Source organism: Eupeodes corollae, chromosome 3 (genome assembly GCF_945859685.1).
Source record: "Eupeodes corollae chromosome 3, idEupCoro1.1, whole genome shotgun sequence".
NCBI classification, from domain to species: domain Eukaryota; kingdom Metazoa; phylum Arthropoda; class Insecta; order Diptera; family Syrphidae; genus Eupeodes; species Eupeodes corollae.
Window position 1 is genome coordinate 123,948,498 of NC_079149.1, and position 23,223 is coordinate 123,971,720.

A 23,223-nucleotide genomic window follows, 5' to 3' on the forward strand; every position below is an offset into this window, starting at 1 on the left:
GAAATTTGGCAACAATAGTTCAAAGTCCTGCAAGAAAATTTTCCTTACCGTTTTATGGCCGCTAAAAAATTACAATACTTGACCCCCAACATCTTATGATTTGACACCTTTAGAATTTTTTTGAGCCAGGTTTAAGATTAAAATAGAAGTCGCAGGTTTAGAAAATTTTATAGAATGTATTTGGCCTTTTGACTAACACTGTTTTTCTGTTTAAATATTATACCTTCAGTTTACTTAATTCTGGAGGTCAAGTTTTCGGTAATAAAGCAAATTTTGTCCTCCAATTGGTTAATTGTTTCGGAATTATCAGCGGGACTTCACATTACCGGAGAAAAAAAACTCAAGTACTGTGAAATTCCACGATATAGGAGGATAATTCATTGACCCGTAACCGGAAGCTATGCGGTTACCAAACGTTTCCTTACATAAATCAATTTTGGCATGAACTGTTTGACATGTTGTGCCGCCACCGCACATCCTAATTGTTCAGCCGAGCTTGATTTTGTTTGGACTGTCATGCACGGGGTCTTGGGTTCAGTCCCTGCCCGTGCCACCTAACTTTTTTCACAGGTACTGCCTCTTGCGATTAATTGACAAATCCTCCCAGAGTAATTATTGTCATGACAAGTGTCAGTTTAATAATTTCGCACCATGGTCAAACTTCAGTTGAGGGAATTTTGACTTTTCTAAGCCATTCCTCAAATTTCCTCTTGAAAATCAACATTTATTATTTCCAAGGAAATACAAACTTTAACATAGTATAAAATGCAATACCATCAAGTTTTTAATCAAATTCTCAAATGACAGTAAGCCAAGTGTCAATTACAAAACTGGAAACCATCTCAATTTCCTATTAGAATCTATCTTTGACAATCTACTCAATCTAACTTTTCTTGCTATCTATATATGTACTGTAGTTTTATGTAGATACTACAGACAAGCCTTGTTTTTTCTCAATCAATTATATAAAAATATCCTTATAGCATCAAAAAGTCTCTCACACCAATCTCAACACTTTTAATTCATGTCCAATTAAAAGTGATTGCTGCTCCTTTCGTTGTTCACCAATGCCATCCCACCATCACCCTTCTGTCTCTTCTCTTCTAAATTAAAATGATTTATCGTATGACAACGAGGATAATGAATTTTGCACATCAAAACACAGACAATGAATATTGTTCTCACTTCTCACCGCCGGCCGCCGCCCGCCGCCGCGCGTTGAGCTGCTGACTGACTCACTGTTGAGTGGTGCGCTGCTAGCTTTTAGCCACTGCTAAATGATGATAAGCGATAGCGATGGCGCTGGGGTTTGCTAGGCTGATGATTGCTACCCTCTGTCAACCCAGTGGTAAAAATAAGGCAGAAAAACAAGAAGGACCCAACCCAAACCCAAACCCGAACCAAAACTGGAGAACTGGGCCCATCATCATCACAATTCACAATCGCACAAAGCTTTCGTGGACCAAAGTCACTGTAGGTACCAAACCAACTCTATAGGTGATGGCATAGTGAAGTGACTACTCTGGTAAGAGATGAAGGGAAAACAAATGATGTGCAATGAAAAGAAGAGATTCATAAATCGGGTCACGTTTCGGTAGATGAATTTCCGCTGTTGATTAGGCAGTTGTTGGATTCAATTTTGAACATTTAGTTGTGGTATAGGTATACCGTATAACTATTAAAAACCATCTCCTTCCAGAGATATGCAGGAGTGATTCAGGATAATATTATTTGACGGAAAAATAATGTGTAGAACAATTTGGCTAATTTTTGTTCTTTTATCCCAGAGTTGACAAATCAGTTTTTTTGCTGACCCAACGGATCGCCAATACAAGAATCCTTGATTTAATGTAATCTCTTTCAATAGGTATTCAAGTTAATTGAGTATTAACATCGTTAAAGCGAACTAAACTAACGATTTAAATCGATTAACTGACATTCAACCACACTTGAACTACAATTTGTTTTGAATTGAGTTTTGAAACCTGGTTGAAACCGCATTAAATTCACCGATTCAGATTGATATCTTAATCCACATTTAATCTTCGCTGAAAGAACCTTCGTTGATAAAGTGACATTCGCTGATGCGGTTTTTGACAATTCAGAGGCCGGTTCACAATAACAGTTCAATATTTATTTCATGATGTGCCTGTTTTAATAAATGAGTTATATTAATTGCCTTTTGTCATATACGAGTACACGAACCCTTCATCACGTTAAAACCTCACTAAATTAAAAAAAATCCTGAAGTTAAAATAACTGCGACTGAACCATAAATGTGCAACTTGCATTCACTCTAGATCCAGAAAACTATTTATCCACACATTAAGAACTTAAACTAACGATTTAAACCAATAAAACGACTAGGTGATTAGGTCAATTTCTACTCAATTGAACACTGAAACCCGGTTTAAATATCGTTGCTTCTTAAGAATTGGCAGATTGAAACCTCGAACCGAGTGTGATCCGTGTTAAACTGACTCATGTTGAGTTATTTTAAAATGACACATTTTGACGTTTAAGATGTTTTGATTTATAATTCCACATATTTCATTAAAGGCGTTATTCTATGGATGACGTTTAAGTTAATCATTCTTTAGGGTTTAAATATAGCATTTTCCACGATTCACTGATTAAAATACAAAACCAACTTTCATGACACTTATAAGTAAATATTCTTTTTAAACTTTTCAAATGATTTATATTCTATCGATTGAGCTACAGCACAAAACAAATAATTACAAAACCATAACCGAAACACACTGTTGGCAACTCTAAATTCAAGAATCAGATTTATTCAATGTGTCTCCCACATAAATTGCTATGATATACTTTCAAAGTAAGAAATAAAATTGTCAACAAGACCTGATGCGTGTATAACTGTGAAACTGAAATTGAAACGTTATACTGTCATATTCAGTCAGTGAGTGAAAGTTGCAGTTTGGGTTAAAGTTAAAGTGATATGTCGTTTTTTTTTTTTGTAAGGATGTCACTTTGACCTAATTTATATGTTGTGTGTGTTGTCTTGTCAAAATTGTTGTTTTGAATTATTTTTGAAATGTTAATAAACATACATAATTTCGGAAAATATTCATGTTCATCGTCAAAAAATGACAAACCTGTCAAAAGTAAGCTTAATGGTATGACATTAACAGTTTTTTTTGTGTTTTTGTTGTTGACTGGGTGATGTTTTTATGTGTCAAGTACAATACATGTCAACAAACTGTGAACACAACACAAAAATGATGTGATGATGATTGACGTAAAGATGTCAAAAGTGTCTATTTAATGGAGGGATAAATTATTAAGGTACATTAAATGCCATCATATGAATCTCTCTGACCATTTTAGCCTTTGGCATCTTGAAACAACAAAACTAACAACAACAATAAAAACTATGTAGGTTAACAAAATGATGAATAATGTTCAATGATATTTAATAATATACCAAACAACTTGTCTACGGACAGATTTTATGGGGAATTTATTTTAAGTCTGTCTATTTGTAAAACATAGGTTCCTTAAAAAATACAACAAAATAAAGTACACATGGCTTTTCTATTCTCAAACGACACGACGACGACGACGATGATGATGACGAGCGACGTGATGTCAAGCATTTATGGGTGAAATGGTGTGCAGTTAATTCAAGGTTCCTACATATATGCATTGCATTGTGATGTAAAATTACCTGACAAGCTTGCTTTATATACGTTTTACGTACATTACACACCTAGGTAAACGTAAAAAAGGGGCTGATGGCAGGTTTACCTATATTTTCTATAGGTTAGGTACCACCATAAGCTCACTTGGTCCTTGTAGCAGTTGAGCGATTTTCTTTCTTTTTTTATAGCACGTTATGCTAACAATGCTCCTCGACATTATGTGGTTAGAGTTGTCGAATAGGATCAAAATATTTCGTAACAAGAGCCATGTGATTTTTCTTCCTCTATATTTTATGTTGCTCTTCACATACATATTTTTGTGTTTAAAAAGTGTTCATATATACATAACATCCTTTTCCTGTAGAAATCTATACATCAAGTACATAAGTTGTGTCGTTTAAGTTCTCGAATATAGGTTGGGTATATAATAGAAAATTCTTGCTAAATAGTTAAATAGATTTCACACAACTTAAAAAGCACCTTGCTGAATGAAAGGATCTAAAAGTGGTTAAAATCTGTCACGACGAGGTGTCACGGAGATATTTTCATAATTCTTTTGAAAAGTATGAAGTAGAAGAAGAAGAATTATTTAAATAGTTTTGAAGTTAAATTTTTGAAGAGAAGAAAATTTGAAGTGGTCTTTTGAAGGTGAAAAGGATGAATGATTGAATTGGAATCCTCTATAAATACACTTCACCAGTTATATACTGTATCTATCTTTAAGGTATGAATTCCTTACACCTTGATCTATACTTAACGGAGAAGTATTTAAACTTTCTGTACTATTTATGCACACTTTTCAAATTGTTTATTGCAAGGTTGGTATAGAAGGTGATTTTGTGTGTTTTAGGGGAAATTGATGGAATCTACACATTCCTTATTCGTTATTATGGGGATTGTTTAAGGAATGTTAATGCTTTTGAAGGGGAATAAGTTGTTGTATAAATTTAGGTACTCAGGATGTTATTTATGTTAATAAATCTACAGTTGTTATTTAAGTTTGTTTGTTAAATCCGTCTCTTCTCGATTAGATACATTATTTTCAAGTTGCTGTTAGTATTGTTTAAAACTAAGTAAACAGACAAAGGTTTAAATATTTATTCAACATTTTTAAACAAAGGATTAAGAGGTTTCATTTGATATTAAAAAAGGGGCTATAAGCAACTTACTTTTCAACAACTTTTCTAAAAGTGTAATAAAATATTGTTAACAACATTTTGTGTAAGATAAAACAATTTTAAGTCAATATCTTTCTTTGTTCTCATAATTCTTAAGTCGAATACCATTTCTTATCATTTTTTTTTGGTTTTGTAGGATTTCGAGTTTTGCAAAAAAACATTTCTCAGTTAAATTTTTCTTAAAAATTAACTAAAATTTAACAACAATATTTTACATTTGATATAAAAAGTTTGATTTGAATATCTTATTTTGTTCCCTAAATTTTAACTTGAAAAACAATTTTTATCAAATTTAGAAACACTTCTTTGGAAGTTCTTATTTCTTATAAAAAACGTATTGGGTTTTTTTAAAAACATTATCTTACGTTGACGGTAAAGTCCTGCACAAAATGTTAAATTTCGAGGTCAATTCCTTCATTTATTCTCGAAATATTCGAATCGAATATAAGTTTTTACCAATTTTAAAATTTTATTGACATATTCGCTTTATTTAGTTTCTATAATAAAAAAAATATATATGTAAAAAGAACACCCTCTCATCTCTTTTGAAAACCTTTCTGCATCTTTCGATGTTATTATTTCTAAAACTTAATTTATTTTAAGTCGATATTCCTACTGGTTCTAGAGATATGGATCACGCAAAACAGTACCCCAAAATCAGTTAAGTTATCACAAGATTTCTGTTGCTGATTGCGATCACATCTTCTTAAAATACAACGATCAGAAAACTTCTTTTCTTGCGAAACTTTGTGATAGAGAAATTTTCAATATTTTTAAGTGTATTTTAACTATTTTATTTTTTATTAAAAACAATGTTTTTACCTATCAAGAGTATCAGACAATGACAGTTTTAAAAGTGACGGCTGCCCAAATAGCAGGATATTCAGAATCAAAGTTCAGTTAATTTTCTAGACAACTTAACAAACACAGTGATTAAAAGAAGTTAATGTTATGTATGAAACACATGAAACAAGGAAGAAACCGCAGTTGAAAAAAAAAAACAGAATGTAGTAGTGGCTTTATATCACTGACAGATAATTTTACAAGAATCTGACGCGTATCTGTTTTAATTGACGTTTAAAATGATATCAGTCCGAAAATAAATACAAATTAAATTTAACATAAGCTTATTGATTTAAAACAAATAACTTCAATCAGTTATTTAATTAATTAATTTTGTAAAAGGGTATAAGGATCAGACATTAAGAAAAATATTACCAACTTTAATTTTGAAATCAATATGAGATTTACTTTTTTATTAAAACGAAAATGTTATATCTAAGTTCATACTAAAATATATATAAAACAATCATATTTTAACCTTTTAAAAACGTTAGGTGTTGCCGATGTGGCACTATCGTGCCACTTTGACACCGACATTTTCTCGTGGCCCGGTGACACGAAAAGTTTAAATATTTGACATTTTTTTTATTTTACCTTTTTTACATAAATTTAAACTCATAGTGTAAACGCAGTCTCAATATTCAAAAAAACTTGACTTGTCTACTTTATCACCTCCACAGAACTGGATGCATCTATTCTAACTCATAGTATGAACACATTCATTTCATTACAATGTAGTAGATCGTCGATCTTTCAATATACAGCTGTCATACAAAACAATCTATTATTTTTGTTTTTTTTGTGTTTTTTTTTTCTTCGTCTACTGTTTACGGTTTTTAGTATTGGCTTTGGCATAAGTGGACGAGTGTTTGTGTTTTATTCTTCTACTGTTTATATCTTTGTCTTGTTTATGTATCATATTTCAAGTTCTTGGATTACGTTCTACCTTCTACAACCAAAATTAATGTGTCACTTCAAAGCGAAACCCCAAAAATAAATTTATTAGTTTCAGATATATTTACTTTTCACAAAATTATAGTTAAACATTTTTTAAAAGAAGATTATGTCAATTCTTTAAAAAAAAAGATGATATTTGCTATGATATCGTAAACTGTTAGCCGATAGATGATATTTTGTTGGGAATTGAAGGCACAGAAGAGCTTCAAAATTTAGAGACTAACGAAAAATTGAATGTAAGATTGTCAAATATTCTCAAAAAAACTTTCACAAGAATTTGAAAGCAAACTTAATTTAAAGGATAATGTTTTAAATGTGTTTAAAATAATTGATCCAACCTTTTAAAAAAATTATCCAAACATACAAAATATTTTGCCACACTTTAATATTTTGATATCAGAATTGTGTCTTTTTGGTGAAAGCGTTTTGAAGATTCAAAAACTTTTGGCTTAAGTTATATAAACTAAAAAATAAAATTGATGAATAAATGTTCATTAATATTTCCAAATTTATGTTCTCCTTTGTTTGCCTCACGGGAGTGCATCAGCAGAACGAGTGTTTTCAAAGCTAAATAATATTAAAAAAAACAACAAAATCAGACTGTCATACAAAACAATTAATACTTTAATGCAATATAATGAATTTATTAAGCCTAATAATTGTCAAAATTTCAAACCTCCAGCTAATTTATTAATTTAACTTATTATAACAAAGCTTTATTACGTCTTTAGATTTGTATATATTTACATTTATGTGTATATATTTTTAATAATAACACCTACTCATAATGTGATGTGGATAAGTTAGTTATGAACTTGCCAAAAACTCCTGTTTATGCACAATGCCTACACGAATAGGGAATGTGATTTTTTTTGTAATAGTAATAGTATTTAATAAAAATTTATTTTTAAATAACAATTTCATAAATGGCACGTTTTTTTCAAAAAATGTGGCACGAACATTTTTTTTGGCGGCAACGCTAGGATACTTGTAAGTGTGTTTAGACCATAATTTGAACTTCCTTCTGCATCAATTCTTTTGCAGGACGCTATGGTTAGGCAAGGTTGTTGGTTTATGTAGACCCATTATGAATATCTACGAAACACTTACAGTAATTCACATTTATTTATGTATTTCTTTAATAATAAATTTGCAAATAAAATGTATATATATAAAACAAAGCTGTTTTACCCTTTTTATTTAAATATATGTATTTTGAAGCTAATGACTGATTTAAAAGAATGTCTCCAAGATGTCGGAAATATTGAGGTCTTGTCTCGTTTTTAACAAAATGTCATCTATCTAAGCTTGAATTCTACCAAAAGAGCTGAAAATGTAAATTAAAAATGTACTTATTCAAAAATATTACTTTTTAATTGAGCAATTCGTTAAATTATATAATTTTAAGATCGTATTCCCTTTGAGACATGTTGCGGAAACTGTTAAGTTTTATCTCTGAGCAAAATAATTTTGTGTACATACACACAAATTTGCTTAAAGCTGTGGTTTCTCTAGGCTATAAAATAAATCTCTAATTCCCAAGTTCAATATTGTTTTTCAAAAAACATTCGTAACGCCACTTAAACATTTTCCCCCATCACACACTTGACTTATATATATATATATGCATATGTATCAATCAAATTCCAACCAAATGGGTTAGGTTTATAAAACCCCCAAAATGTAAATCCTATCTACCTACGAACATATATTTATAGATAGAATAAACATAGATACAGTTTTCATTCAACAAAAATATCTCAATATAATTAATTGGAATCTCAAATCTTAAGGGTACTCTAATTTTATAAAAAGCTCTTTAAAATAATATCCCTTCTAGAATTTACCTCCTTCTCGATGTTGAGAGGATATACGTTATGTACCTGTGTATGTTTAGGAAATCAACATCATCGAATCGATTGAACTCTTCTCTCGTCGTCGTCGTCGACGTCGTCGCTCGTCATCGTCTTCTTTCGAAGGACGAAAATGCATGTATCCTTTCTAAAACCTTAACCAAGCAGATTACTTGAGTTGCATGCAACCTATTCGCCTTACCAAACTTCCGTCGCTCGTCGTCATCGTCATGGTTTATGTTAATGTCTATAACGACCACATCCTTTTTCGTTCGACACAATATCCCATCACTGCATCCTCTCTTTAACTTAAACCCAAACACAACAGGTGACGTGACGACGACGATGAAGACGATCGACCGACCGACCGACGACGACGGGACGGGACGGGACGGGCTCTGGGGTGCGGTTGAAGGAACAAGTGTTGTTGGTTGGTATAGTTACAACACTCTGATTTCTGTCTGCAACACAAGAAAAAGAAAATGTAGTAAATTAATTCATAGCTACAAGTGCTTTTGAGAATAACTAAGGGGGAATTCATTATTTTTCTTTTGCTGCTTTCGTTATTTACCTACCTTTAGATATATATATATACTATACATACCTACAAAAATATATTTTGAGAAAAATCTGAATAATTACCAAAACTATCTTTTGTTTTTTTTCTTTCTCTGTTTCGTTTGCAGGAACAGCTGTGATTTAATGAAATAGAAGGTAAGAATACATTTGTAAAATTTATCTTAATTAAAAAGTTAAAATAGACATAAAGTTTTACGAAATAGCTTATTTTGTGTAACTAAGGTAAACTGTTTTTAATTGATGTATTTGGTACCTAATTAATATACACTGAGGCGGCTTACATCTTACGAACTTGCTTCTCATTACAAAGGCTTAATGATACGAAATATTTTACAGAAATAACGTTTTTAAGCTTAATCCTGCTTTGTCACAATCTATTAAATTATAATCCTTTATAATAATTTCATCTTCTTTAACACCACAAGGAAGGCACTCATGCTTCAGTATATACATAAATGTTAGAAAAATGTTTAAATTATAAAAAAGTACGTATACGCCCAAGTGACCAATAATACCATTTTTTCATATACATACATATTTTATTTCAATAATTATATTTGACATTTAAGAAAGATTTCGATCAAAAGTCTAACGTTGACAGAAAGGATTTCAAAAAAATCTAAAATGTATGAGTATAAAATGCAATTTTTGTCTTTAATAGATTTTTCTTTCCAATCAAAAATTATTCAATTCGACCAGATCAATTATGGCTGAAAGACAAACACGCTTCATTTTCGTCTTCGGCTGACATTTACGAGTTAAGCCATAGGAATACAATGCATGCTTTCACAATGAAGCTTTATCTGAGTTAAAAAGTAAGTTATTGAAATATGCATAGAATAACTGTGGATTTTTTTTTCTTAAAAACCTTTTATTTTTTTAGAATAGAACAGAGTTTTGAAGAACTCCGTAGGTTGAGCTCCAGGTCCCACCAACGTCTCTCAGTCTGTGTTTGTTCTTGCTCTATGAATTTATTTATTTTTCGATTTCAAAATTGATATTTTTTACTGCACGAAAAATCAAAACAAAATTTGTCATATTAGAAATGTCATTCAAAACAACCTCGAAGCAGGCCCATCGTAAAGCAGCCTAAGCTAAAGCGTGTTTGTGTTTCAGCCAATAACCCTTCGCACGTATTGTAAAAATGTATTATTAAATTCGCCGGATAAACTACATTGTCGATTGCTGAGACTACCATACCGGTTATGAAATTGCCTATCGACGCTGTCATTTAAACATTTTGTCGGTAGCGCAGAACATATTGCCGACATTCGTTCAACTTTCTTTAATCAAATTTGTTATTAGTAAAAGTTTGGAAAGTAATATCTCCTTCTTCCAAAAAATCATAGCCTGCAACATTTCTTCCATTAACTAGTATTTTTTTTAAATTTTGTTCAAACTAAACTGAAAAACACAAAATCAGAAATACACTTGAATTATTTATTATCAAATAAATATATGTTATGCATATATTTACACTTCAAATATATGTTTTACCAAAAATGGACCAATGCTTATACAAGGCCTCCTTCAATGGAAAAATATCGTGGAACCAAAAGAAGACGATGCTTTACTTTTGAAGCCTCCAAAACGAGACTGAGACGATATTCAAATAAACTAGACCGATACCTTGACAAGACTGAAATTTTTAAATTGGTCTTTTCTGAAAAAATAAAAATCAAAAATGTTTTGTTTAAGGGCTTCTTCCACATTTTTGTGACAGAATATAAATTCCATTACAGAATAGCAAACACTGTCAATGTCTATTGCAGATGGCTATGATCAAGATAACATTTGACAAAAATGGTATAAGTACATCGAAGAACAATGTAATGCTTACCAACTTCTGACATACCTCATTCAAGGAGTTCGCATTCAAAAAAAGATATGGGAGAGATGCGAAGAGACTAATGATGAAACAACTAACGCGACAAAAGCTTAATCAAGAACGAGACGAGACATATGTACATATACCGAGACGTAATATGAAATTTTTAGATTTGAACGACACCGAGAAGAGGCTAGAAAAAGTTTCGTCAGGTCTCGTCGGGTCTCGTCTCGCTAACAGCCCTAAGCTACATTAACGAGTAATGACACATTTTTGTTTAAAAGTTTAATTGCGCCGCATTGTTAGAACTATGTATGATTGAAAAAAAATAATTTATACAACAATCTCCCAAGGTAAACACAACTTAACGTAAAAGGCAAAGTTAAAATTATAGGCTCACCATAATGATCTTTTTATTTTTTTTTTTTTGCTTTCTTGAGGCCGCCATATTATTCGTTAAGATATTACATATCGTTTTTGCAAAATGTTCTCTCTAAATAAGTTTTTGGTTAAAGCAGACCCCTAGATATCTTACAGTCTTTTGCCAGTCAATGTTAACATTTTAACATTAATCTGATTGCTTGGAAGAAAACAAGACTTTCTGGTTCTACTAAAACGGATAGCTTGCACTTAGTCAGCATTTAGTTTTGTTTTGCATTTAGAATAATTCTGAGTTATTACTTCAATCACATGGGTTAAATTTCTCCCTTTATTGTGACCAAATTCATACAATTAAAGAACTCCAGTATTATCAGCAAATATGTATAACTAATTGACGTCTGCAAAGATTGCGAATATCGAATGTTTAAATATTGTAAAGGAATGGCCCTAACACATATCCCCGTGGAACACCACGTTCAACTTAGTAACAATTTGATGACCTGTTATTAACACAAACACCAAAACACCTATCAGACAGAAAACTTTGAATAATTGCTATTAAAAAGTTGAAAAGCCTTAGCAAACTAATTTGTGCACCATTTTAACGTGCTACACAGTATCAAAAGCTTTTTCCATATCTAGTAAAATACAGCCAATTGATAATCCAAGCAAACGATTCTGTTTTCCATACTGGCGTTTTTTCAACACTTGTTGAGTAGATCTGTGAAATTTTCTAAACTTAAATAGTTCATTAGGAATAACGTTCAATCAATCAGAAATTTCCAATATGCATATTTTCTTTTAAAATATTTTACAAAATTTTGCTAAGACTACTAAAAATACGAATTGGTCGGTAGCTTTGTGGAAGTTTTAAATATTTTCCAGGCTATGGAATAGTTATAACTTTCGCTATTTTCCAAAGCTTGAGAAAAGTTTTAATGTAAATGTTTTTGATTTTGTCTACTCCATCAGCCTTCTTCGTTTTCAGATTTGAAACGACATGTTGCACATCTTCTATGGTAATTAGTTGATCTAAAGGCGAATCAACATTTTGTATATTAAGAGAACTTTTTGCGTGGCTTATAAGATTTTTGGTTTCATTATTCAAAAAAGTTGATTCAAGAGCATAAGCCTTTTTTAGTCTTCGGCAGCTAAATAATTACGATTTTCTAGATTGGGAATTTCTCTCTTTTTTGTTTTTAATTATTTTGACAATATTCCGAAATGGCTTCGCACTTTTATCTAGTTTTTTAAGAATTTCATTCCACTTTTTATTTCGAAATTTTCCTCAGTTATTTTCTCATTGTATAGTTTAACTTAAGTGCCATAAAAACAATTTTGATTTTCTCATAAATTTCTACTATTAATTTCTTCATTCGATCAAACTCTTTTCGTAGTAATTTCAATCCACTCAATTTAGTTTTATCATCAGAAAACTTAAATTATACGATCAAACTTATATAATTTTGAATCAAAAATAAAAGGAAGTTCATTAATGACCTACCAATAAATGAAAGACATAGTTTCAAAATTCTTTACGCAGACATTCAATAGTTCACCAAATAATAAAATACTTCCTTAAATAAGTTTATAAAATCGATTTACAATATAATACAAATTTCTTAATACGAATATCAATCCAGATTTATATTACAAAGAAGTAAAAGTAGATTCACTAAAAGTTACAACGTAACAACTACGTTAATAGAAAATCACTTGAGAAAGTTGTCATGTCTCTCTTGGTTATGAGATCATCATCACCCTAAGTATGTAGGAGGTATTCTATTTTTATAGCACATCACAACAACCTTTGAATTGAGCCATAACATCAGATCAAAGCTCTTGTTCATCATAATCTGGGCTCTTTGCTCCTTTTCGTTCAGTTTAACTACCTTATCCATTTAGGTAGTATAAGGATACGCTAAATATATATAATCTACACACGAGCCAATTGTCATGTTAACAAACAAATGAAAATCCATCCAAATTTGGCTCAGTCGAATACGCAAGGATACGTATAGATAATGTTAAGAAAGGACATAGACAAGAACCATCAAATTCAACAACAACAAGGATTTATATGTTTTTTTCTTATTTTATATGAGAACACATTCAATTCAGCAGCGTGTATTATACGAATTCACCCCCAAGGGGTATTAAGTTCCCTTGGGAAGACAGCGATTATCATAATCGTAAAAAAGATACTATCAAAGATATAGCCAGACCACCCAGACCCAGCCTAACATGAATATAGACGAGCATATCTTCTTCTACGTTTATAAGATTGTTCTTGCAGACATAAAGTTTTATTGTTGAACAGAAAAGCTCGTCCTTTTTTCTTTCTGATGTGTTGATGACAATGACAATCCTATAAGGATTTTCTCTATGGAAAGAAATTAACACAAAATACAAAAAAAAACATCATCAAAGGCTCCCACTTATTGTCAATGCGATGGGCAAAATGGATATAATATGAAATGGATATCCTGACCAATTTGATTGAATTGCAAAATAATGAGAAAAGGAACTTAAAATAAAATCCTTTTTTGTTGTACTAACAGAAAATAAAATATTGTTTTCTTTATTAACAAAACCTAAAGCACCAGATTTAATCGAGATGGAAAATTATGTTATTATTCTACAATAAAAAAAATTGTGCTTTTAATTGAGTGAAAATTTAAGATATTAATCGTTGTCCTTTTTTAAAATGCCTACAGAAAAATCGTTTCTTATCTCTTAATGCCCTCTCGTATACACGAACTCACATTTCACCAATTTCTTGGGCAAAACTGAATGAAATATGGACGCAAATTGTTACAACATCAGAACAGAATCAGTCAATCAGTGAGTTAGGTCCTTAATTGGTGTTGCTTTGCTTAATATAAAGGACACAACTTATCTTATCACATCCTACCATTTTATGCTCTGGTCAATTTCTCTTTAGTTGTGACAGCAACAACAACAAAAATAAAATACAAAAATAAATTGAATCTGATGGACATTGCCCTTTTGTCTCCTTGAAAATATAAATATAGAAGAGTGAAGTTATTTTAAGGATCGCATCATGTTAGCCAGCAGATGGCTTTCAACGCTATGTCTATTTTTGTTTGACAAAATAAGGACATACAATGGAGGGGGAGGAGTATTGCCGTATATGTGGACATAATCATTAGGGGATATATTTTAAGGCCAATAAACTGTCATGGGAGGAAATGTTTCACACGAAATATCTGAGTGGATTTCTAAATGGATAATGATGTTTTGAAATGAGCCTATTTTGTTTTGAAGGGTGCTAAGAAGTGATGTGATGAAAGAAGACATGATTAGCATTGTGTAGTAATTATTATTATTTAAACATGATAAGTTAATTTGAAGATATTTATGACATAGCACTTTGAGTTTTAAACAAAACGAACAGAGATTTTTGAGAATACTAATAAGGACTTAGTAGAAATGACAGGAAATACATATATGTGTTTTATAAAACTGGAAAACGAAGGAAAAACATGGGCTGTCAAATTAAGTTTTGACATTTTATTGTTTCTAAATGTAAAATACTTACAAACAAAGTTATCTCTCCCTTTCTCTATAATTTTGCATCCTTGATTTTTGAGCTCATTGGAAGCAATTTCCTTTTGGTTTTAGCAAGAATTTTTAGTTTCCAAGAAGCTGAAGCTTTTATATGAAATATTTGCTGAAAAAATTGTTAAATAGAAAGGAGCTCTGATTGTTGTCGTGAAAACTTTTGTCTTGTTTTTTGATTATAAGAAAAATGTCTTTAAATAACTTTAAAAACTATGGTAACCATTTCTTGAAGTTTGTTGTGTCATTACAATACCTGTGGCGTGATAGTTAGTGCATAGGACTGTCCTATCATAGGTCTTGGGTTCAATACCCGTCTTTGCCATCTAAAGTTTTTTTTTCTCTTGCGATCTAGGCAAATCCTGCAAGAGCAATTCTTGCCAAGAAAACTGTTTTCTCAAATTAGCTTTTGGAGTCGGCATAGAAACTGTAGATCCCTTCATTTTGTTGTTAATGTAAGATAATATTCTTAGAAAAATCCAATTGGTATTTTTCTTATAAGAAATATTAACTTTCAAAAAATGCTGCTAAAAATGGTAAAAATTGTTTGGTTTCAGCTAAAAATATTGGAAACAAAAAGGGATATTAAAATCAAACTAATTTTATCATATGTAAAATATTGTTGTTAATTTTAAATTTATTTTTTAAGAAAAATTTAACTGACAAATTTTTCTTTAGAAAACACGAAAAGCTACAAAATCGACATAAAACTGATAAGAAATGGTTTTTGACTCAAGTATCATGAGAACAAAGAAAGATATTGACTTTAAATTTTGTATCTCACACAAAATGTTTGTTTCTAATTTATTTTTAAAGTTTTAAAAATTGTTAAAGTCTTAGAAAAATCGACTGATGAACACGGGTGGGAAGTTATCAGTGTTGGTTGCATACCAGACTGTTTTTTTTAATTTGTTCTAACACTGCAAGACTTTTGCTTAAAAACTCTTTTTTGATAAAATACATTTTGCTATCTTCACAAGATTTTGGCAGCTGTTTAACTAATCCCCGTCTCGGTCATTCTAAAGTTCAAGTCAACTATTTCCTTGTGACAAATATGAACTACATCTATGGCGAGTTTTGCATTTGTACAAAATTTTGACCTCCAGATTTAAATAAACAATAACATTACAAAAGTAGATTAGTAAAAAAAAGTGGGTCCCTTGATTCCGTCCGTCAGTCTGTCTATCCTGTTCCCTACACACCCAACCATTCAGTCGATTGATTTTAAAATTTAAAAATAAGGTTTAGAGCCGATTTAAATTTTTCTGAGACCCTCATTATCATTTTCTTGTCCGTTAAAAATATTTTTCAGTGACCAAAAATTAAACGCCTGATAAATCTAAGCCCAAGCAAAACCGAACTAAAAATTAGTATAACCCTTTAAAATGTACTAATACTTGTACAATTTTCCCCCTCTGAAATGTTAACTCTATAAATTTTGAAGAACAAACATTTTGAAAACTTGAACTTTACAACAAAAAATCGAATCAAAAACAAAACAAAAACTTACATTTTTGGCAATTTATCAAAAATCTACTGAATCACACAAGTTTTTCCCAACATTTACATACATAATTTTTTATCATGCGTACGAAAGTTGATACTTTATGAGCAACAATTTTTAATTCAACACCCAACATCAACTCTCAAACTTAACCTTTATGTCAAAATCTAATAACGTGTTAATCGATGGGAGTGTCGTAGGTCCATATAAATTCATGTTTCCATGAGTGTCAAAGTGTTTCAGGGGTGAGTAAATGATGGCATTGAAACAAACACCAAAGATTTATGTTGATATTTATAAGAGCATAGAGGTCCTATCTACAGCCTTCATATAAGTTATTTGATCCTTTTCTCACAAAACAAAACGGCATTCAAATGAGAATTCTCCTTTGACCCAATAAACTCTTCCAACAAGTGATAAGAGTGATACAAAAGTTTCCGTGATACGAGTAAAGCATCCCTCTCATATCGCCCCATCCAAGTTCAGCCTTCTTCGTTTTTCCTTCAATACACATTACCATTTGCCCGTGTGTCATCAAACACCATATTTATAAACGAGCACATATTCCACACCCGGCCAGGACCATATACCGACCGACCAAATGACAGAAAGGACGAAAACGAAAACGACGACGACGACGACGTCGCACGATGAAAAGATGAAAACGACGACGTTGTAACTGTGAGGCGTTTTATTTCCATACCACACGCTGAGTCATCTGTTTCCTTGATTTTGTTTGCCACCATAATAGTTTCCCAGCAGCTATATCCTGTTCGTGTTTTTCTTTCAGCTTTTTGTTAACCAGCTCCATTCCCAGTCCCATCTCCAATCCTGGCATCACCATTTCAAACTGCTGCTGGTTCTGCTACTACTGCTTCGCTTCTCCTTTGTCGTTTTCGTCGCTAGTTGCTCTTCGCTTTTTGCTTTATGATAGTTGCAAATGCAAGGTCTGATGCAGTTATATCAGTTATGGTGTCTGCTGCATTGCATTGAGAGCCCGGATAGTGTCACCTTTATGTGTATATCTTGTGTGCTAGATATTTCCCTCCATACAGCTGTGGTCATATAATTAAACCGCTAAAATCGTTGTCATCTTTTTTAGTTAAAAATGTAATTTGCGTTGGAACATAATTAATCTATATTTCCGTTTATACGTTTTGAAACATATTTCAAAATTGAACTGAAATTTGTACACAAAAATGTTCAACAAAAATGAAACAAGCAACGATTGTTTTTACCACACAACAAATCATGTTTTAAAGTTTGGAGCTAGTATTTCGTATGGAAATCCTTTTTGTCGTATAACTTCTAAAAGCAATTTCAATATAAAGGTAGAGGAACTTATGTTGGCAATATTATTTTATCTGATGGGCATTTTGTCAGCTAATTAAAGGAGTAAATGGGCCGAAACCAAGATTAATGGTAATTTCAATTTTAATTTAGAGATGAAGCTCATTTTTGGTTGAATGGATACGTCAATAAATAAAACTGCCGTATTTGGAAAGACACAACAAAATGTAGAAGTTAATCTTTCAACAATACGGCTGGTGGGAAGGCTTGTCAATTAGCTCGTTGCAAGATTTGTTTGAATTTATTGAAGGAAACGTCTGTTAACTGCACATTTTCACTTCACAGACCCGTGAATTGACCTCCAAGATCGTGCGATTTAATATGTGAAAAGAATTTGATATGTGAAGTTGGAAGTTACGCCGATAACTATGAGGAAAAAATTCTCCATGTTAGAAAAATGTATCGAAAATTAAAAAGCTAGCTAAAACTATCATGTTCCAGAAATATTATTTAAATCATAATGGTAGAAAATTATCCTTTGAATAAAGTAAATTTAATGTCAATTAAAAAAAAAAAACGAATGTTCTTTGATTTATTACATTTCCAAGTTTCGTTACTCTAAGAAATACCTTTTAGTTATTTCCACCAAGGTCAAGACTTACTAAATATTAATAAACACTCATTGGCTTTTCAAGGGAACGTTTTTCTGCTCAACTCGTACACTTCATTACCATAGCAGAGGAATTTATTACACAACAAATGTCACCACATGCTGTTTAAATATCTTTGGCAGCTTGCATAATCTGAAAACAATCATTTTAGACTCCTTAATTTGAAATCCTTTCAGATACTTCATTTGAAGTTGTAGAATTAGCGGCCCAACTGATATAATTAAAATAAAGAAAATAAAGTAGGACTAAATGCACAGCCTTGAAGAACACCTGTTTAAAAAGTTAAGTTTCTCGATTTCTAAAACAATTGATATAAGTTTTTCTTGCATTGATAAATCTTGTAACTGTTCGTTAAAAAAAAATAAATCTTAGTTGATGCAGAAGCACAATATGGCACAATTAAATGACAACAACTGTATATGAAATTGGTTTTAAATGTGTTTGCTACACACACGCAATACATACTCGTACATTTATCATATAAAATACCAACTCATTGGGTGGTGATAATTGTTCTTGACTCTTCGATGAAAAACGGTCTTGTACGGTCGCGAACGTTCCGTTTCTTTCGTTGTTGGTTTTGCCTTATTTTTTTATCTTATTTTTGTTTCTTTTACTTTTTTGTTTGCTCTTTTTTTCGTCCTTTTATCTATGGGTATAGAAATTCAGCAGGATGTCCTTACGCTAGATGATGTTAGCTATTGTTTATGTTGAATGGTCGGTGTGAACATTGTGTGTGCGTATGAAACCAACCTCTAGCTAGGAAGAGGAAAATTTCTAGAGTTTGTTAAGGAGCTTTGGCGGGTGCTTCGCTTCTAAGAGTTGATATGTTTGATATTCCATATATAGCAGAAATGAATGAACGAGGAAACTTTTATTTTATTGCAACCCGGATGTATTTGATACCGAAAAGAACAAAACGTATGAAAACAAAGTGCCAAGAGCAACTGGTTCACTAGGGCGTATAAGCGATAATTTAATTTGATTTGCACTTTATGATGTGAATAGAGGCTATGTATCTCTTACCTGCCTACCTCTATGGTTTGAGCTTGATGGGATGTGAATTTGTGAATTGTTACGGAAAGTAGATAAAACTTCAAGAGTTAAAAAAATATTTGTTTATTTTTATACTAGAGAAGAAGACAAAGAGGTGTGAAATATGGAAATTGTGAAAAACTGCTTCATGTTCCTATAAGGTTATGATTAAAGTTGAAAAAATCAAAGTCCTACGTCTCTGTGTGCAAGTAGTTTTTGGCGAACCTGTTTGCTAAGATCTACATAAGATCACTGTACCAGTTAAGTCAAAGGCATTATTTTAAGTTAAATATACAAAAATTGGATCTTAAATAGGCTAGGCTTGTTTTGTTGGTCTTTAAGTGTCTTGAAGGTTGAACGTTCAAAACTCATCAATATTCAACTGCTAAATTTTAAAACCCTCCAATACCAATCAAATCCCAGGAAGACAGTCAAAAACTTGAAGAACGGACAATAACCGTTCAAGACCATTAAGACAGCCCAAATCAGTTTTGAAACTATTGAGTCTATAAGTACAACTTAATACCATAGCAAAGATAAAAAACCTTTAACCCAGTAAAAGCCGTTCAAAACTTTAAGACAGCCGAAAATCACAGGACAGCTCAAGATCGTTCATCAGGGTTATTCAATTTTCGGTTTCGAATTAGTAAATCTTGATAAAACACGCACATGTCACTTTTGACGAACATTTTAGTTCATTCCAAAGTTTTTTTTTGCCATTTAGAAGAAAATTTGGTAATTCTAAACAACTTTTTCTTAAATTTTGTGTTGTGTCTTAGCCATAAGTCGAGTGCTGTTTAAATGTGTGCATCTTGACTTGATAAATTATTCCTGCAAACTCAGGCTTTTGCCAAGAGTCACAGAAAGATAAACAAATCGAATTATCTTGGTAGCCAATAAACGCTGCCAAAATGTAAAATTACGCGATCAGGAAACTTTTCACATAATTAAACTTTAATTGTACAGCCTTTAGCTACGTAGTTTCGAAACCAAAAATAATTTTAGACATGATATTCAATCTGCAATATTCTTGACTAAGCCTTCTTAACGATGACGCACACAGCTTACGATATCAGAAAAGATTCTTAGTCTCTTCAAATTTCTTCACAATTTTAATAAATACTTGTCTTCGATCGATTATGACGGCTATATATTCATTGTGAACTGCATAAAAGTGGCTACTTTTGAATAAAACTACTAAATGAAACTCAATTTAAATAAAAAAAAATCTTGTAAATCAACATTTGCCTATTGTTAACATCACATTATAATATACATATATATCAAATCAAATCAAATGGGGTGGCGCAACAGTCCGTTGTGAACCAGGGCCTAGTGACTTACAACTCTCAATCATTCCTGTGTGCGAGTACTGTTGTCAGGAATGGAAGGGACCTACAATTTTTAGGCCGAATCCGAACGGCTAGTTTGAAAAAGCACTTTTTCATGACAAGAATTACTCTTGAAGGATTTGTCAATTCCTCGCAAGAGGTAGTACCCGTGAAACTTAATTTTTTTTAAATTAAGGTGGCACAGGCAGGGATTGAACCCAATACCCCTTGCATGACAGTCCAACGCACTAACCATCATGCCACGGGTACTACATATATATAATATATATATGCAACAAGAAAAATCAATGAATGACCTTCAAATTATGCATTCAACACTTCTACACCATAAAAGAGAGTGCAAAAAAATGATTTCTCATTATTCCAAAACTATGATAACATTAAGTATAAATTATAAGTGACCATCAAAATTTGAACTAATTACATAAAATAACGCATATATCGACTATACTATTATATAATACCTGAATTGGTATAACATGTTTTGCCACCATTTCTGTCAGATCCCGAACCTGGATGGTTAGAGGAGGTTACAAGCTATCGATTGCGTGTATCTTGTATTGTATATACATATAAACATATTGACACAAACTAGGAGCCCACAAAACTTCCCTTGACCCATTTATAGTGTGGTGTGTTTCTCTATATGTTACGAGGTTGAAAGCTTATCTTTTTTTTCATTTAAGCCATGCCTCTCTGTTTGACCGACGTACTTGAGGGCGTATTTTGAGCTTGTAAGTTGCACTAAAAAAAAAAACAGAAATAAAAATAAACTATTCATCACATAGGAGAAGTACCTGAAGAAAAATGATATCCATATACAAATTGGCTAACGAAGTTTTAATACTAGTTTAATAGTTGCACAAAAACTAATTCACATAAAAATAATTGTGAAGATATAAAGCAATTGAAGTTATTATCTCTGAAGAGGGTCATACTATAGGCAAACAGAATTTTTTATTTTGAACACACTCATAATGGGAATGGTTATGGTTATCTGGATGCAATCATCATCTTTGAACTCATTCAGAAACATGAACAATATGAATCATAGTAAATTTCGTATGTATTTTCTCTTATAATCAAAAAACTTAAATCTTTTAACATAATTGTATTTATTATACATATGTATATAAATAAAGAGATGTGAATTTTAACAACAGTTTTTGACGTATTTTATTCTTCATCGCTTTTAATCCGATTAAAAGAAGTTGTTATATCTTAGAAAAATATAAAATTTTATAAATATTTCAAATAAATTTTTAAGGTGAAATAACAAGAAGCACTTAAATTCTCAAAAATAATCCTTGTAATAGTTGTCTTCTCCATCTCAATGATTTCTAATATTAGTCAAAGTTTTGTTCAAATTTATTAATTCATTGAGTAAATTTTAAGAAATTACTTGTGGTTAATACGAGTACTTCAAACTTTGCATAGCATTACCGATACCACTAAGAGTTTCTGAAATATTCTAAAGTAAAGTGACTTCCCTGGTATTCTGACGACATTGGGCAATATTTACGTTTTCGATTTTTGGAATGTCTAAACATTTTTGAATATTTTCTGCAATTATATCAACCATTGAACTTAATTCAGCAATTGGGTTTGTAACATTATTCCACAAGTTTGTGGCTTGGACAAACAAATTACATATTTCTGAACGAAATCAAAGGTCTTACTGCTTACAAACTCATCTATTAGATTGTTAACTTTCGATGGAAGTTTATTTGGATTAAAATCCCTTTCTATATTCAATGCATCAAATTGCTTATCTAATTCATCTAGGCGCTCCGCAATTTTGTCGATAAATTGTTCAGAAGTTATGATTTTTTCTAATAAAACCATTTCAATACTTGTTAGAAATTGGAAAGTACTTCGATATGGTAGTAGAATATGGTCATATTCCAAACTTAATTAACTTAAAGCTTTGAGTTTAAATTTTAATTTGTCGACAATGTTTGGCTTTTCTTCCGTTGATGACAGGATTGACTCTGGTAGCTTTATTTATCCTTTATTTCCGAAACTACTCCGAATATATACAAATGTTTTTATCGTAAAGCGAAACAAACAAGCAATCACGAACTCTACTTTTGAATCTCAGCTTTTATAGGAAGATACTGTTAAAGTACTATCATTTAATATTTTTTTAAATTCGTTATAAGTTCTTTAAATATACAATGCTATGTAAAACTGTTTGTGTTAGTTTTTAGTTCAGTTTATGAGAAAATCTTCACTTATACTTTCTTTAAAACTTTCTACAGTTCTTTTACTTTGGACCTGGAAGCGAAAAGAGGGACACTTTTAAATTTTTGTTTAGAAAAAAAAGTTGTACGTGCACATTGTAGCTTATTTATTTATTTTGATTTTCAGTCAATACATTTCTTTGACCAGTGTAAGGAACAATTAAACAAATATATAAAAAAGGGTGTTTTTAAAGCATTTACCAAAAAAAAATGAGTTTTCAATATAAATTTCGGTTGTCTTTTCCATTTCCACGTTGTGCTC

The 23,223-nt window shown here is 31.4% G+C and overlaps 1 protein-coding gene across 4 annotated transcripts in view; it reads left to right on the forward strand.

Moving 5' to 3' along the window:
• The window catches only part of LOC129949147 (serine-rich adhesin for platelets), a 112,987-nt gene that overhangs the window by 69,506 nt on the left and 20,258 nt on the right, over positions 1 to 23,223 (forward strand). For 3 of the 4 annotated variants that reach the window (XM_056060422.1, XM_056060419.1, XM_056060420.1), the window contains exon 3: positions 9,183 to 9,210. The exons of the other annotated variant lie outside the window; for it this stretch is intronic. The gene's annotated coding sequence lies outside the window, so the exon portion shown is untranslated. The remainder of the gene's footprint in view (positions 1 to 9,182; positions 9,211 to 23,223) is intronic. 4 annotated transcript variants of the gene reach the window in all.